The 19,087-nt window shown below is 49.3% G+C and overlaps 1 pseudogene; it reads right to left on the reverse strand.

Annotated features, from left to right (window-relative positions):
• Positions 1 to 18,107: 18,107 nt before the first annotated feature.
• Positions 18,108 to 18,813, reverse strand: LOC125518483 (uncharacterized; annotated as a pseudogene).
• Between the last annotated feature and the right edge of the window lie 274 nt (positions 18,814 to 19,087).

Here is a 19,087-nt window from a genome sequence, read left to right on the forward strand (position 1 = left end):
AAAAGTTTGAGAACATCAAAAGTATGAAACAATTGCTTGGCTTGTCATCAGGGTTGTGCATGATTTAAATATATTGTGTGATGAAGATAGAGCATAGCCAGACTTTATGATTTTGTAGGGATAACTTTCTTTGGCTATGTTATTTTGAGAAGACATAATTGCTTAGTTAGTATGCTTGAAGTATTATTATTTTTGTGTCAATATTAAACTTTTGTCTTGAATCTTTCGTATCTGAATATTCATACCACAAATAAGAGAATTACATCAAAAATTATGCTGAGTAGCATTCCACATAAAAAATTCTGTTTTTATCCTCGAGTAGGTAAATGATAAAAACAGAATTTTTGATGCGGAATGCTTCCTAACATATTTCTCAATGTAATTTTTCTTTATTGTGGCATGAATGTTCAGATCCAAAAGTTTCAAGATAAAAGTTTAATATTGACATAAAAATGATAATACTTCAAGCATACTAACTAAGCAATTATGTCTTCTCAAAATAACATGGCCAAAGAAAGCTATCCCTACAAAATCATATAGTCTGGCTATGCTCTATCTTCATCACACAAAATATTAAATCATGCACAACCCCGATGACAAGCCAAGCAATTGTTTCATACTTTTGATGTTCTCAAACTTCTTCAATCTTCACGCAATATATGAGCGTGAGCCATGGACATAGCACTATTCATGGAATATAATGGTGGTTGTGGAGAAGACAAAAAGGAGAAGATAGTCTCACATCAACTAGGCGTATCAACGGGCTATGGAGATGCCCATTAATAGATATCAATGTGAGTGAGTAGGGATTGACATGCAACGGATGCACTAGAGCTATAAGTTTATGAAAGCTCAACAAAAGAAACTAAGTGGGTGTGCATCGAACTTGCTTGTGCATGAAGACCTAGGGCAATTTGAAGAAGCTCGTCACTAGAATATACAAGCCAACTTCTATAATTTAAAATTCCCATAAGTACACAAAAGTGACAACATAGGAGACTCTCTAACATGAAGATATTGGTTCTACTTTGAAGCACAAGTGTGGTAAAAGGATAGTAACATTGTCCCTTCTCTCTTTTTCTCTTATTTTTTGGGTCTTTTCTCTTTTTATTTTATTTTTTTAGTCCGGACTCTCATCCCGACTTGTGGGGGAATCATAGCCTCCATCATCCTTTCCTCACATGGGACAATGCCCTAATAATGATCATCATCACACTTCTTTTTACTTACAACTCAAGAATTACAACTCAATACTTAGAACAAAATATGAATCTATGTGAATGCCTCCGGCAGTGTACCGGGATATGCAATGAATCATGAGTGACATGTATGAAAGAATTATGAACGGTGGCTTTGCCACAAATACGATGTCAACTACATGATCATGCAAATCAATATGACAATGATGGAGCGTGTCATAATAAACGGAACGGTGGAAAGTTGCATGGCCGTATATCTCGGAATGGCTATGGAAATGCCATAATAGGTAGGTATGGTGGCTGTCGGTGTCAAAACCGGCGGATCTCGGGTAGGAGGTCCCGAACTGTGCGTCTAGGTCGGATGGTAACAGGAGGCAGGGGACACGATGTTTTACCCAGGTTCGGGCCCTCTTGATGGAGGTAAAACCCTACGTCCCGCTTGATTAATATTGATGATATGGGTAGTACAAGAGTAGATCTACCACGAGATCAGAGAGGCTAAACCCTAGAAGCTAGCCTATGGTATGATTGTTGTTCGTCCTACGGACTAAAACTCTCCGGTTTATATAGACACCGGAGAGGGCTAGGTTTACACAGAGTCGGTTACAATGGTAGGAGATCTACATATCTGTATCGCCAAGCTTGCCTTCCACGCCAAGGAAAGTCCCTTCCGGACACGGGACGAAGTCTTCAATCTTGTATCCTCATAGTCTAGGAATCCGGTCGAAGGTATAGTCCGGCCATCCGGACACCCCCTAATCCTGGACTCCCTCAGTAGCCCCTGAACCAGGCTTCAATGACGACGAGTCCGGCGCGCAGATTGTCTTCGGCATTGCAAGGCGGGTTCCTCCTCCAAGTACTTCATAGAAGATTTTGAACACAAAGGTAGTGTCCGGCTCTGCAAAATAAGTTTCCACATATTGCCATAGAGAGAATAATATTTACACAAATCTAATCTGCTGACGTATTCCATAGCGTGACATCACACCATGACCAAGTCTTTATTCGAATCGTTTTACTGTCCCACCTCAGCGCGTTTTGCGAGGTGGTTTCCTTGACACGTCTTGTTAAAGCAGAGATCGTGTCCCCTTATTCCTGGATTCTCATCGATACGGGTGTGGGTAACCCAACTGCGCCATTGACTATGGCGCTTGGGAGATAAGCAAGTTTTACCAGGCTGGTGGGGGCGCATAGTCGCGTCTGCCCATATAAGGGGATAAGGATCCACCTTTTCATCCACGCCTTCTTCCTCCTTTGCCTATCCATTTCCGTGCACTCGAGCTCCAGCGCCCAAGTCCGCACCCCCCACCTCAACCTTCTCCAACCATGTCTGGAGCGGGAGGCAAGTGGATGGTCTCCTCCGTCACGGAGGGACACATCAAAAGATTGAGGAAGGCCGGATACTTGTCTAACGACATTGCCCACCGGCTTCCCGAAGAGGGGCAGCTCATCCCCACCCCTAGGCCCCATGAGAGGGTGGTGTTCCTCCCCCATTTCATCCGCGGACTGGGCTTCCCTCTCCACCCATTTGTCCGGGGGCTCATGTTCTACTATGGCCTGGATTTCCATGATCTGGCCCCGAATTTCGTCCTCAATATCTCAGCGTTTATCGTCATGTGCGAGGCTTTCTTCTGCATCCGCCCCCATTTCGGCCTATGGCTCAAGACTTTCAATGTCAAGCCGAAGGTGGTGCGCGACACTCAGGCGGAGTGCGGAGGCGCCATGGTGGGCAAGATGCCCAACGTCCCATGGCCCGAGGGCTCCTTCGTGGAGTCCCTAAAGGGGTGGCAATCGGGGTGGTTTTACATCACCGAGCCGCGCGACCCTGAATGGGTCGCAACCCCCAAGTTCCGATCCGGACCCCCTACGCGGCTCACCTCCTGGAAAGAGACGGGCCTGCCATGGGGTAAAGAAGGAGAGCTGATCGGACTCCAAACATGCGTCCAATCCTTGGTGGACAAGAAGCTCAAACTTGTCAACGTAGTCCAGGTTATGCTCATCCACCGGATCCTCCCGTGTCAACAACGGGCTTTCAACCTGTGGGAGTTCAACCCGGCACAACACCGAACTCTAAGAAGGCTCTTCGACACAACGTACAAAGATGAATGGAAGGTGCTTTTCAAGGGCGCCGAAGCCCCCGCATCTGCTAACGAGGATCACGGATTCAGCACGCAGCGTCGCGCTCGTGCGGTAAGTTGTATTTACCTTTTACAGGGTATTAGTTTTTCATAGTTTGACTCCATGCGGGATCTTAAGCTCCCTTACCTTTGACAGGATTGGCAGGAGACGTCCGGACAGATCAACTGTCCGGCTCCTTTGCCCGAAGGCCCAGCGGACGCTCGCTTGGCAAAGCTGCTGGTTCCTGCGCCCTATGTGGTGCCGGAGAAGAAGGCCAAGAAGAAGGCCACGGGGACTCGGAAGAGTGCCCGGCACCCGGGGGTGTAGGATTCATCATCCGATGACTCCAAGACGCACTCCTCCCGTGAAGACGAGGAGGAGGAAGAAGAGACCTCTCCCCCTCCGGCAGGGGGAGAGAAGAAAAGGAAGGCTGCCCCAACTGGGGAGGCCGAAGGGTCCAAGAAGGGGAAAACCCTTCCTCCGGTTGGCTCCACCAACACCGACGACGGTGAAGAGGAGTGGCCGCACAGGGCCAAGCCCCTGGCGAGATCGTAAGTGTCCGGATACCAGAGTGATTCATAGTATTCTTCCATTGCACAGCTTTTCCTTATGTTGAACATGTTTATGTAGTCCACCCAAAGACCGGCTACCTCCCCCTACCCTACAGACGACGCCGAGGTGCTGTCCCAACAGGTTCCAAGCCAGGAGGAGGTGGTCCTGGAGGCGCCACAAGGAGACCTCCCGGACTCCAGGCGCGAAGGGGATAAAACCCCCAAGGGCTCCGAGTCCGGCCTTGAGCCGGACACCGCGCCAGAACCTTCAATGGTACCGGACTCCAGTAGGCGGCCTCCTTCCAAGAGGGGCAAGCCTACCGAGCCGGTGACCTACGTCCAACCGGAGGCACCGGACAATTTGCTGGAGACGCTTAACGGCGCCTCCATCGACGAGGAGCACCGTACTATTATGAGTGCGGTGATCCAGAAAGCTCAGTCCGCCAAGAGCGGACTGACTGAAGCCTGTGCCAGCCTTCTAACAGGCTTTGAGGTAGGTAAAGAATATGTAAAAATATTACCGCATAGACAGTAGCCCCTGATGCTCTGTTCGGCGTTCGGAAAGAAAAGCCAAATAGAGGATCTAATAATTGCAGGAGTCTAACATAATCAAGTCAATATGCGTATGCAGGCTTCGCTACTGGCCTCCGCCGCACTGACTGCGGAGGTGGATACGCTGAAGCAAAACCTCGAGCGGTCCGAGCAAGAGCTCGGCCTAGCCAAGTAGCAGCTCGAGGAGAAGGAAGGTAAGAAATACCTTATTGAAATATGTGAAAGGTGCAATTGCAAAATGTTACAGGATTAACGCGGCTATTGTAGGGGCCACAACTAAGGTGGCGACCCTTAAGGAAGCGCTGTCCGAGGCCGAAAAGAGGGCGGCCACAGAGCGCACCGAGCGGGAGAAGCATGAGACGCAGGTTGGCGAGGTGCGGCAAGAGCTCCAGGCTCTCATGAAAAAACATGAGAGTTTGGAGCTTGACTCGAAGACGCGAGAGTCTGAGCTCGCGGCGGCCATTAAAGATGCCAAGTCTGCCAAGGCCGAAGCCTAGAAGGCCCTCCAGGAGGTTGAGGCAGTAAAAAAGATAGCGGCGGGTAAGGCATTCTTTATGCAAAGCAAGCACGTAAAAGTGAATTACTTGTCACTTACCCGAATCCGGAGCTCTCCAGGAGCATTCGCAGACTTGCCCCGCAGCGTGTTGGATGCCGCCGCCATCTACCGCGCCAAGGAGGGAAGCTCGATGGAGAAGGTGTTCTAGTCTCAGTATGCTGAGGCTGAACACCCAGTGCCCTTAAGCGACCAGCTGAAACTGCTGGTCGAGCTCCATAAGGTGGCCGAACAAGCCATGAAGGGCCTCATAGTCCGGCTGTGGCCTGGAGAGGCCATGCCTGGGAGCTACTTCGGGCTAGTGAGGCGGCTGGTGGAGGCCTGTCCAAGGCTCGAAGTCATCAAGCGCTCCGTCTGCATCGAGGGTGCCCGTAGGGCGCTTGCCCGTGCGAAGGTGCACTAGGGCAAGTTGGATGCTGAGAAGCTTCTGAAGGACGGGCCACCGCCGGGCAAAGAGCATCGCAAGCCCGAGATGTATTATGAGGGCGTTCTGAAGGGTGCCCGCCTTGTGGCGGATGAATGTTCCATGAATGTAATTTTTCAGTGAACTCGCTCGTTTTGTCCTGTGCGCTGAAAACTTATTCTTGTGTGCTAAGCAATGCTTTTTGAATTTAAAATATTACCTTCTGTGTGGTCGTTTATCAAATTTGAGGGATGGCGAGTCATCGGCTTCTGCCCCCATGGCACGAGTGCTGGGGTGTTCGGGATAAACATGAGCGCTCTTTTTCCCATTCTTGGGTCCTTCGAGGGAGGCGCTGAACACAACGAACAAGGCAATTGGACTATAGTGCTTGAACACTCTCACTTAGCCATAGAATTCTATAATTTTAAATTTCAGCGAAGCCCCTAGTGTTCGGAAGACCGAGTTCGAGGCGCTATCCAAGCCTAGGCCGGACAAAGACGACTCCTCGCTCTAGGCGGCATAAGTCTTTAGGGACTCGAAAACCTCTCGAACAGCGACCAGCTCTCGCCTCATCATGACGGTCAGTTTTAACTTTCTCTACTGAGGTGCTTAGCCCAGCTCAACTGGGGCACAATCACAATAGTTCTCCTAGTGCTACCTTAGCCGATATGACGGAACGTAAGGTACCAAAACATAGGAGCTGGGCAAACCCAACTATTGACCCAAGACATGATTCGGAGCCGATGCATATAATGCTATAAGTTTGGGGTGCCGCACTTGTGAAAGTGTTTAGACTTCTCACACCATGTTGTGGGGTACTTAAGCCCCTGGTGTATTAGCCGTACCAAAGTGTACGGGTGCAACATGTCATTAATGAACATATATTCATAAAAAAGTGGTAATGCAATAATAGACGGAAGCTATGCATTGTTTATTTAAAAAAGCTGCGATCAAAGCAGAATGATACAAAGAGTGTGATAAGCAAAAGATGGGACTACCAAGTATGTCCTTTCTAGAGGCGAGCTGCGGAATGTTATGCGAAACAGGTATACTGCTCGTTATAGAGACCACCTTAGAGTTCCGTAGTGCGGCGTAGCTTTCTACTTCCCTGGTTGTATCGTTTGTGCGGCAATTGTACTGCCGGCCAAGCCTTCCGAAGAATGGAGTCCTGAAAATAAGAGAAAATTAAGAAATCAGCAGCCCCCTAGTGCGGTTTAAGCCGCGTTTCGGGCGTGCCGTGATGGTGCCCCTCCCCATGTGCCCATGGTATTTCTAGAGCGTAGTTATGTACGCGCAACACTGGTTTCGCAAGTTCGCGAGGGCTAGGGTTGGGGCCGCATTGCTACGCTTGCTCGGAACGTGCCAGGCGGTCTTGTTGTAGGTTACTCCGGGCGCGCTTGACGGTGTCCGGATGTTTAATGGCCGGACTGGAGAATTGCCTTGAGAGGTTGCTCTGTACTTCTGCTGCGATAGCCGCCGTATGCTCCTCCGTTCGGAGAGAGCGTTCGGTGTTTCCATTGACCGTGATGACGCCTCGAGGGCCTGGAATCTTGAGCTTGACGTATGCGTAGTGCGGCACCGCATTGAACTTGGCAAATGCGGTTTGCCCGAGCAGTGCGTGATAGCCACTGCGGAACGGGACTATGTCGAAGATTAACTCCTCGCTTTGGAAATTATCCGAAGATCCGAAGACCACTTCAAGTGTAACTGGTGGGTTTAATCCTCGAGGGATCGATGCCCATTTTCTGCACTGTATCCTGATAAAGCAGGTCCAGGCTACTGCAGCCGTCCATAAGGACTCTAGTGAGGTGAAATCCGTCAATAATTGGGTCTAGAACCAATGCGGCGAATCCGCCATGACGAATGCTAGTGGGGTGGTCCCTTCGATCAAAAGTGATCAGGCAGGAAGACCATGGGTTGAACTTTGGGGCGACTGGCTCCATTGCGTATACGTCCCTTAGCACACGCTTCCGCTCCCTCTTGGGGACGTGGGTTGCGTATATCATGTTCACCGTCCGCACTTGTGGGGGAAAACATTTTTGTCCACTGTTGTTTGGCGGCCGGGGCTCCTCCTCGTCATCGCTATGCAGCCCCTTGTCTCTGTTTTCGGCATTTAACTTGCCTGCCTTCTTGAACACCCAACAATCCCTGTTGGTGTGATTGGCTGGTTTTTCGGGGGTGCCATGTATCTGGCATGAACGGTCGAGTATTCGGTCCAAACTGGACGGGCCCGGAGTATTTCTTTTGAATGGCTTTTTCCGCTGACCGGGTTTAGAGCCTCTGAATCCGACATTAACTGTTGTATCCTCAACATTCTCGCTATTAATGCGGCGCTTTTGCTTGTTGCGACGTGACCTACCACTGCTGTCCTTGGTATCCGAATTACCAGGGTTCTTGGTCATGTTATTGCGGCGAGCTAGCCAGCTGTCTTCTCCCGCGCAAAAGCGGGTCATAAGTGTCATGAGGGCTACCATAGATTTCGGCTTTTCCTGTCCTAGGTGCCGTGCAAGCCACTCGTCACGAATGTTATGCTTGAAGGCTGCTAAGGCCTCTGCGTCCGGACAGTCGACAATTTGATTTTTCTTGGTTAGGAACCGTGTCTAGAATTGTCTGGCCCGATTCCTCTGGCTGCTGAATTATGTGGCTTAGGTCATCGGCGTCTGGTGGTCGCACATAAGTGCCCTGGAAATTGTCGACGAATGCGGCTTCCAGGTCCTCCCAACAACCAATTGATTCTGCTGGCAAGCTGTTAAGTCAATGCCGAGCTGGTCCTTTAAGCTTGACTGGGAGGTATTTGATGGCGTGTAAGTCATCACCGCGGGCCATGTGTATATGAAGGAGATAGTCCTCGATCCATACCGCAGGATCTGTTGTGCCATCATATGATTCGATGTTCACGGGTTGGAAACCCTCGGGGATTTGATGATCCATTACTTCATCTGTGAAGCATAGTGAGTTTGCGGCGCCTCTGTACTGGGCAATATCACGACGCAGCTCAAACGAGCTTTGTCTACTGTGTTCGGCCCGGCCGGATTTACTATATCCGGCGTGACGAGTACCGTCTCGTGCTGTGGGGCGCCCGCATGATCCGTAGATCGATCTTGTTTGCCTTGCCTTGTCCTCCAATATGTCTCGCAGGTCTGGCGCATTTTCCCATGCCTTGGTATTTTTTAAGCGGCACCGGGGTGCGGCTTGAGTGGAGGGCCGAGAGGCCTCTTTGTCGCGGCCACGGGGTGGCCGGTCGGCCGCATCATGCGCTGGTGATGTAGGTTTAAGTGCTTCCTCCTCTAATTGGGGTAGCAACCTGCGCTTTGGGTAGCTCTTGGAGGGGCGTTCGAGTTCATACTCTTCGGCCGCAAGGACTTCAGTCCATCTGTCTGCTAGCAAATCCTGATCAGCTCTAAGCTGTTGCTGTTTTTTCTTGAGGCTGTTCGCCGTGGCCATAAGCCTGCGTTTGAAACGCTCTTGTTCGACGGGATCCTCCGGCACGACAAATTCGTCGTCATCGAGGCTTGCCTCGTCTTCGGAGGGAGGCATATAATTATCATCCTCAACCTCTCTGTCTGCCGCTCTCTCATGAGGGCTGGCTTCTCTATCCGCCTGTGCTGAATCTTGCTGGAGGTGGTTGTCTTCGGCACTGTCCGGGGTGCTATTATCCCCCGTGCCGGAATCACCGTTTTTGTTTTGGCGGGATTTAGAGCGGCGCCGCTGACGCCGGCGCTTAGGCTGCTTCTTGGAGGGGTCATCCTCCGCTGTTCCATCGCCATTGCCTTCTTTTGGGGTGTCCACCATGTATATATCATACGACGAGGTGGCTTTCCAGTGCCCTATAAGCGCTGGATCTTGATCGTCTCCTGCATCGGCGTCCATACCGCCGATTTCTTCGGAGTCGAAGTCGAGCATGTCGGTTAAATCATCGACAGTGGCTACGAAGTAGGTGGTGGGTGGGCTTTGAATTTCTTCATCATCCGCATCCCAACCTTGCCGACTATAGTCCGGCCAGGGCTCTCCTGACAAAGAGAGAGACTTTAGTGAATTCAAAATATCGCCGAAGGGCGAGTGCTAAAAGATGTCCGCAGCGGTGAACTCCATGATTAGCGCCCAATCGGGTTCGATCGGTCGGGGCGCAGAGGGCTTCAAAGAGAATAGGGCTGGTGTTCGGCTCGATCGCCGTAGAGATTGCAACCCCCGAGGCGGTGTCTAACCACCCATCCTCGGTTGGTGTGATCGGCTCCGAGCTAGGGGTCGGAGCGGACACAGGTGCGGCCTCCAGGGCACTGTTTGGCGGTAGAGCTAAATCATGCCCATCGTGACAGTGCGGCGCGCTCGGCTATGGCTCAAATCCGTCGAAGATCAAAACTCCGCGAATGTCGGCCGTGTAGTTCAAACTTCCAAATCTGACCTGATGGCCAGGGGCGTAGCTTTCGATCTGCTCCAGATGACCAAGCGAATTGGCCCGCAGTGCAAAGCCGCCGAATACGAAGATTTGTCCAGGGAGAAAAGTCTCACCCTGGATCGCATCGTTGTTGATGATCGGAGAAGCCATCGGGCCTAAAAGCGACGACACAGAGGAAATCTCAATGAAAGCACCAATGTCGGTGTCAAAACCGGCGGATCTCGGGTAGGGGTCCCGAACTGTGCGTCTAGGTTGGATGGTAACAGGAGGCAGGGGACACGATGTTTTACCCAGGTTTGGGCCCTCTTGATGGAGGTAAAACCCTACATCCTGCTTGATTAATATTGATGATATGGGTAGTACAAGAGTAGATCTACCACGAGATCAGAGAGGCTAAACCCTAGAGGCTAGCCTATGGTATGATTGTTGTTCGTCCTACGGACTAAAACTCTCCATTTTATATAGACACCGGAGAGGGCTAGGGTTACACAGAGTCGGTACAATGGTAGGAGATCTACATATCTGTATCGCCAAGCTTGCCTTCCACGCCAAGGAAAGTCCCTTCCGGACACGGGAAGAAGTCTTCAATCTTGTATCTTCATAGTCCTGGAGTCCGGTCGAAGGTATAGTCCGGCCATCCGAACACCCCCTAATCCAGGACTCCCTCAGTGGCTATTTTGAGGAAGATATATGGTGGGCTTATGGTACCGGCGAAAGTTGCGCGGTACTAGGGAGGCTAGCAATGGTGGAAGGGTGAGAGTGCGTATAATCCATGGACTCAACATTAGTCATAAAGAACTCACATACTTATTGCAAAAATATATTAGTTATCGAAACAAAGTACTACGCGGATGCTCCTAGGGGGGTAGATTGGTAGGAAAAGACCATCGCTCGTCCCCGACCGCCACTCATAAGGAAGAAAATCAATAAATAAATCATGCTCCGACTTCATCACATAACGGTTCACCATACGTGCATGCTACGGGAATCACAAACTTTAACACAAGTATTTCTCAAATTCACAACTACTCAACTAGCATGACTCTAATATCACCATCTCCATATCTCAAAACAATTATCAAGTATCAAACATCTCATAATATTCAATGCACTTATATCAAAGTTTTTATTATTTCTAAAAGCAAATTTCCATGTTTTTCAAAATGACTCTCAAAATAATATAAGTGAAGCATGAGAGATCAATTATTTCTATAAAATTAAACCATCACCATGCTCTAAAAAGGTATAAGCGAAGCACTAGAGCAAAATTATCTAGCTCAAAAGATATAAGTGAAGCACATAGAGTATTCTAATAAATTCCAATTCATGTGTGTTTACAGTAAGGATGATTGTGGTAAACTAAAAAGCAAAGACTCAAATCGTACAAGACGGTCCAAGCAAAACACATATCATGTGGCGAATAAAAATATAGCTTCAAGTAAAGTTACCGATGAACGAAGACTAAAGAGGGGATGCCTTCCGGGGCATCCCCAAGCTTAGGCTTTTTGGTGTCCTTGGATTTTACCTTGGGGTGCCTTGGGCATCCCCAAACTTAGGCTCTTTCCACTCCTTGTTTCATAATCCATCAAATCTTTACCCAAACTTGAAAACTTCACAACACAAAACTTAACACTACAGGAATCAGCTACTTTGCCGTCTGCCTTGGATGCTTCAATTCTACGTTTATTTTTACATTTTTCTCGAAGCGTCTTCTGCATCCTCTCAGTTGGGTAGCACCAACGATTTTGCACGGGCCCCCCCAATCTTGCCTCGGTCGGGAGATGCAAAATCAAATGCTGCATTGGATTAAAGAAGCCCGGTGGAAAGATCTTCTCTAACTTGCAGATCAACTCCGGCGCCAACTCTTCCATTTCTTCTAGCACGCCAGGCGATAGTTCTTTCGCACAAAGAACACGGAAGAAATAGCTGAGTTCTGCCAGTACTAGCCATTCATCCTCAGGGATGAAGCCACGCAACATCACCGGCATTACCCGCTCAATCCATATGTGCCAATCATGACTCTTGAGACCAAATATCTTCAGTTTATCAAGATTCGCTCCCCTCTTTAGATTCGCTGCATACCAATCATGACTCCGGCGCCTCCAGAGCGTTTAACTGATCCAGGGTCTGTTGGCCTGTCAATGCAGGTGGTGCAGAGTTTTTGACAACTCTACCCCTGATGAAGTTCTTCTTGTCTTTCCTGAACTTATGGCGAGGATCCAGGAACTGTCTATGCATGTCGAAGCAAGAAAACTTGCGACCGGCCTGAAGCCAACGAAACTCAAGAGCTCCCTTGCATGTGGGGCACGGGAACCTTCCATGCACACACCAGCCAACGAATAGCGCATACGCCGGCAAGTCATGGGTCGAGTACATGTACCAGACACGCATTATGAAGTTCCGTTTGCTAAAGGCGTCGTATGTCTTGAACCCATTATCCCAGGCTTCTTGCAATTCGTCCTTAAGCGGCTGCATGTACACATTCATATTTTTGCCCGGATAGTTGGGTCCTGGAATTATCAACGTCAGGAAAATGTTCTTTCTTTGCATAATCTGTCCGGGGGGGAGATTGAGTGGAAAGACAAATACGGGCCAACAACTCTATTGGGCTGCCGTCATACCAAACACACTGAACCCATCCGTGCTGATGCCGACTCGAGGATGCCTCGGATCTGCCGCTTTGTCAGCATGTAATTCATCAAACGTTTTCCACGCAACACCATCCGATGTGTGTACCATCATCAGATTCCCATCTGCATCTAGTTCGGTTCTTTTGCCTGTTTTGTGCCATGTCATCTGTCTGGCCGTCTCTTCGACCATGAAAAGACGTTGAAGTCTTGGTACAATTGGCATATACCGAAGAACACTAACGGGGATTTTGGTCTATGTCTTCTCACCCATACCGTTGTCTACCACAATATACCTGGAAGACTTGCAAATGGGACAATAGTTCAAGTCCGCATAGTCAAGCCTAAATAAGGCACATCCTTTCTCACAGGCATGTATCTTCTCATAGGGCATCTTCAGTGCACGGAGGATTTTGTCCGACTGGTACAGGTTTGCAGGCATTACATGGCCTTTGGGTAGAAAGCGTCCAAATACTGTCATAATTGCGTCATAGCATTCTCTGCCCAAGTTGAACTGAGCCTTCAGAGCCATTACTTGTGAGATGGCATCCAACTGACAAAGCTCAGTGTGCTCGTGGAGCGGACGTTTCGAAGACTCCAACATTTCATTGAAGGCCTTTGCAGATTCCTCCATCTCCTCGTCCGAATCCCGAGCATCATCATAGCCTTGCACCATGTTTTCCATCCCGGTACCATGCTCGTCGGTGCGACGACGATCCACCTCAGCTCGGTCACGTTGGGCAGACTCACCATGAAATGTCCACACCATATAATCGGGCGTAAAACCACTCCTCTGCAGGTGTTTGCCCATTTCAGCCTCTGTCTTCTTTTCCCAATTGCCGCACCGGAAACAGGGGCACCAGGTTTTCTTTTGGCCATTTGCAAATGCGGCTTGCACAAACCCCATAGTTTTTGTGAACCATTCAGCGCTCCATTTGTTCTGACCAGTGTGACCGGTATACATCCAAGCACGGTCACTCATCTTGACTTTCAGAGCTACTGGACACACAACAATTATATATGTAATTCACCATGTATATATTCATCAGTTGATCTACTTTGTCAATTTTATTACGTCCATGCAACCTACACTCTAATAGGTAATGATAGGTCCTAATCCCACCCGTGTATGTGTAGATTGGGTTTATTTTCCCATGCTATGCTCCAGATCCGACGCAAAATTTCGGCAGCACCTCCCCGCTGTTCTCCTGATACACGTCTCTGCAATAAACAGAGAGGATGTGTACCCGGAGAACAACAGGGGAGGCACTGACGAAATATATGCGTCGGATCCGGAGCAAAGCATATGGAAAAACGAACCCAATCTACACATACTCGGGCTATCCATGGATAGCGTTGGACAATTCGAAAGAATCAAGGTTATAAATATGCAAATGCATGCATATTTATAACTATGACGCTTTCGAACGGGAGACACATATTGGTTACGCATACTGATGATTCAAGACACATATATAGCTAGCTATCAAGTTTCATCGGAATAGATCAAATAATTAATGGGGGAGGAGGACTTGTCATTTGTGCTCACCCACGAACGAAGGGGCAGAGCTTGTCAAACGCACGGTGAGGTCGTCGAACACCAAACCTCGCAGCGATGAAACAACTGCACATTTAAAACTACACGATCAACACAATTATATATGATGTTTTTCATAACAAAATCGAAAAATATATGACCTAACTAATAATTCACAAATATATGACCCCGTCGGCCTCTGGAAGGCCAAAGAACACCTTTTCGGGAGGTGTCGGTGGTCGGGGTGTCCTGTCGGTGTCGGGGTGCCGTGCCGGGGTCGGGGTGCTGTTTCGGGGTTGGGGGGTCGGGGTGTCGTGTCGATGTCGGGGTAGTGCCATGTCGGTCTTGGGGTGTTGTTTCGGGGTCGGGGTGTGGTGTCGGGTCAGGCTCGGGGTTGGGGTGTCGGGTCAGGCTCGGGGGGTCGGGGTGTCGAGGTCGGGCTTGGGGGGTCGGGGTCGGGGTGTCGAGGTCGGGGTCGGGGTCGGGGTGTCGGGGTCGGGGTCGGGGTCGGGGTCTCGGGGTCGGGGTGCCGGGTCAGGGTCTGGGTACCGTGTCGGGTCGGGGTCGGGGTGTCGGGGTCGGGGTCGGGGTCGGGGTGTCGGGGTGTCGGGGTCGGGGTCGGGGTCGGGGTCTCGGGGTCGGGGTGTCGTGTCGGGGTACCGGGTCGGGGTCTGGGTACCGTGTCGGGTCGGGGTCGGGGTGTCGGGGTCGGGGTCGGGGTGTCGGGTCAGGCTTGGGGGGTCGGGGCGTCGGGGTCGGGGTCGGGGTCGGAGTTAGGGTGTCGGGGTCGGGGTCTCGGGGTCGGGGTGTCGTGTCAGGGTGCCGGGTCGGGGTCAGGGTACCGTGTCGGGTCGGGTTTTTTTCCTTTTCTTCTTCTTCCTCTTTTTCCTTTTCTTCCTTTTTTTCCTTCTTCTTCTTCTTCTTCTTCTTCTTCCTCCTTTCCTTTTTCCTCTTCTTCTTCTCCTCCTCTCCTCTTTTTTCTTCTTCTTCTTCCTCCTTTCCTTTTTCCTCTTCTTCTTCTCCTCCTCTCCTCTTTTTTCTTCTTCTTCTTCCTCTTCTTCTTTTTTCTTCTCCTCCTCCTCTTCTTCTTCTTCTTCTCCTGATCTCTTCTTTTTCTCTTTTTCTTCCTTCCTAAAACTAAACTAAACCTAAACCTAAAACTAAAAAAACAGAAAAAGAAAAAAACTAAATCTAAACCTAAAACTAAACTAAAACTAAACCTATAAACCTAAAAACTAATCCTAAAACTAAAACTAAATCTAAATTAAACATAAACCTAAAACTAAAAAAACAGAAAAAAGGAAAAAAAAGGAAGAAGCTCACCTGCAGGGTGGAGGAGGGGGGCGGTGCGGCCTGGGGCGGCGGAGGAGCGGGGCGGGGCGGCCTGGGGCGGCGGAGGAGGGGGGCGGGGCGGCGTGGGGCGGTGGCGCCGGGCCCGGCCGGGGCGGCGGGGCGCGGAGGTGCCGGCGCCCAGACGGCAGGGCAGCGGGGGCGGCGGGGGCGACGGGGCGGGGGGGCGCCCGGGTAGCGGCGGGGGGCGCTGGGGCGGCGGCGGGGCGGCGGCGGTGGGCGCTGGGGCGGCGGCGGGGCGTGGTGTGACGGGGTGGCGAGAGGTGGGAGAGAAAGAGAGAGAGGGGGGGGGTGTGGGGCGCGGCCCCGTTAACGTTACGTGGGGCCTCCCTCTTTGCCGTCCGCGGCACTTTGCCGTCCGCCTTCTTGCTCTTTGCCGTCCGCTAGTGGACGGCAAAGAGGGGGCCCGTTAGGTTTTTTTTTGCAGTTCGTCAGTGGGGCCCCTCCCTCTTTGCCGTCCGCTAGCCGACGGCAAAGAATCTTTGCCGTCTGCTAGCAGACGGCAAAGAACTGGCTGATGGCAAACTTGGTCTTTGCCATCAGCCAGTTCTTTGCCGTCTGCTTTTTGAAAGCTGATGGCAAAGAGCTTTTTTGCCGTCCGCTAGCGGACGGCAACGAACTGGCAGATGGCAAACTAGCTGATTCCAGTAGTGTAAATAGAAAATCTCATGAGCTACAGTAGTAAAAGAAAAAACAAACTACCACTTAAAGGTACTGTAATGAACTCATTCTTTATTTATACTAGCAAAAAAGCCCGTGCGTTGCAACGAGTCATAAAATTTATAATAGTTTAATGACAATCATGTCAAATATATATACCTTTATGATGTACATGCACATCAAAAAACATTTTCAACTCTTTTTTAACGTTAGATCAGTCTTCATATAAAATGTTTATTGCACCAATGCTATGACCTTCCCTAGAAATTCATTATCATTCTACTTGAACTCATATGGTTCACATGCCACACAAAGGACGGTTCTTCTGTGATTTTTGTGCATACTACAACATAGAACATCATCTCGTCCCTCCACACATGCACGCACCCGCACGTCCTGCCTGCGTTTTATGGGAAAATGGGAGTAAAAAAATGCATGTATGTGTTGATTCGATAGGAATAGAGGAGCGGAACATATAGTATCAACTAAATCACCATGACAAATGTTGTTCAACAAATAAATATAAGAATGATATATTGGAAAAAAAAGGGACTATAAACATCCGCGGCAAAAGAGATTGGTGCTAGAATTCAAAACCTCATTTTTGTGGCATTGCCAGAAGAAAGTTGCCTCTCTATCTTATCTGAAAATCTATAGAGCATCTTATTTTTCTCATGGGGAAATCTATCCTGAAATTTCAATGGAAAGAACATATTGAGAATAATATTCCATGATGTATCTAGTAAAACAGAAACAATTGTAAGGCCAAAAACATGTACTCCCTGTGTTTCTAAATATTAGTCTTTTTAGAGATTACAATATGAACTACATACGGATGTATGTAAACATACTTTAGAGTGTAGATTCATTCAGTTTGCTCTGTATGTAGTCCATATTGAAATCTTTAAAAAAAACTCATATTTAGGAACGACAGGAGTATGCTTTAGTGGTAACACTAAAAGTAATGGATAACCTGTATTTCTGAAGGAGATGCATCCATCAACGGAGAGAAAACATAATTATCCACATGTGAACTTAAACTATAATCTTGAGTATAGTTGTATCAAAGGAAGCCTCCAGCAAAAAAAAGAAGAGGGTAAATCTCGCATTAATAGAGGTCAGGAAAGGCAAAAATGCCTTTTGTAGGCCGAGCTCCATTGAAGCCTCAAAAAGCATTTTTCAAATTTCATCAAAATATGAGATTTCAAAAAATCATGAAAATAAATACACATATAGAGGAAGTCATAATAATGTTCATGACAAAATACGTTGAAACGAGGGTTGTGCAAAAAAGACAAATCTGAGGTTGTTTAACACATGATACTATTCATCCTCAAAGTCAAAGAATTTGTCTTTTTTGCACAGGTCGCATTTCAAGGTATTTAATCCTGAATTTTTACAGACATACACATGTCATCTGTCTGTACTTGTATATTTTTTCAGAATTTTTTGAAACTAAAAAGCATGAACTTTGAATTTTTCAAAATTAAAGGATCCATAGAGCTGGGCCTCCAGAACGCCTTTCTCCCAGGAAAGGCACGAATAAATCAAGCATGCGTCATGCTTTGCTGTAATATCAGACGACTGAGTAGTTAAACTACAACGTCGGCTACCAATGAATTTTGTCGATTTAGCTCACTATAGTACCTGGCCTGACAGTGCTCATACAGTCATACTACTTTTGCTATAATATTTGCATCAAACCATCTGCACTTGTTTTTCTCTTACACATCTCAGTTTACTATGGAATTGATAGGTATACACCTTGCACCAGGAGTGTCTCATCACGACAAAGATCCACATCCGCTTCTATAGTCGACTTGACTGTTTAATAGGTGACATTTGCATCCGCTTCTACAGTCATCTATGTCCATAGCTGTATATATCAAGTCAATTAGGAACCATAGCATCCCGCAAAAAAAAAGTTAAGAACCATAGTACTCCTGGACATGCGACCTGTGCAAAATTTGGGGCATTTGCACTTGTCTGCTTTCCGCGACTCGATCCGATGGAAGCAAGTATGGAGGCAGTGGCGGAGCTTAGTGGAGATCAACCTGGGCCATCGCCCCCTCTGCATAGGAGATTTGTTCATATTATCATGAGTAAATTTTCCATAGATTGATAGAAATCTAGCCCAAACCTGATATTGGTTACCCCCAGCCTATTTGCCCCTCCTAAGATGTGTCTCAAGCTCCGCCACTGTGGAGGTGCTGCATCGGCACCGAGAAGAATTAGATCGGTGCTGGATCCACATACGTAGGATATGTCCGGCCGGTGACTGGAAGATCCTCCTCTTGTTGCGCTCGGAGATGGTCTCCAGCCTCGGCGACCATGGGCAGCCCGTCGCGCCCACGAGCTGCTCCTAGTGCCCCTTCAGCTCCATCGTTGACATATTCACCATTCCCGATGCACGCTGGCCGGCCGGCAGCCATTGCCGCCGTCGCAGGTGATGACCTTCTCGATGAACTGCGGCAGGACCTAGATGAGTGCCGCGAAGCCGTCGTCTCCGCCCTTGACGTACTCGAACAGGCACTGTCCGTGGCCTGCAAGCTGCACCGTCTTCCTGCCCTCGGCGCGTCTGACAGAGACGCAAGCGTGGCCGCCATGCGACTTTTGTTGCCGCCGGGGCAGCAGTCGCTCCCCCGGCGGCGCGACGGGGACTGGGAGGTCGACAAAGAAAGGGTCCGCCAGCAGCAACTCGGCCGCCACGTCCGCGACGTGAAGACGCCGCCGTTGCCCTCGTCATTGTCGTCGGTGACCGGCACCGGCAGCACCATCGTCCGCCCGCCCCATTACACCAGCCTGGCCGTCGCGGGAGACTCGGCCAGTGCCAACAGGCTCACGCACGGGTAGAGGCAGTTGGCCATGACGCAAAAGAACAAAACCTTCCAGAAGCTTCTAGATAGTGGAGGAGGGATGATGGATGAGCTAGCTAGGCAATCAACAGGAGAATCATGGCATGTGACTCGGAGGGGGAAGTGTATATGTACTCGACCCTCCGGACCCTCGCAATGGTTAGACGGCGGGTTGACCTTGAAAGCTGGACGAGAGACGTGCGCTACGTGTAGGCTCGACCTTCATGCATATCAAAATGTTCCAATGGTACAGGACGTGGACTCTGTATTGGATTGTATACCTAAT

Source organism: Triticum urartu, chromosome 7A, assembly GCF_056163025.1.
Source record: "Triticum urartu cultivar PI428250 chromosome 7A, HENAU_Tu73, whole genome shotgun sequence".
Lineage (NCBI taxonomy): Eukaryota > Viridiplantae > Streptophyta > Magnoliopsida > Poales > Poaceae > Triticum > Triticum urartu.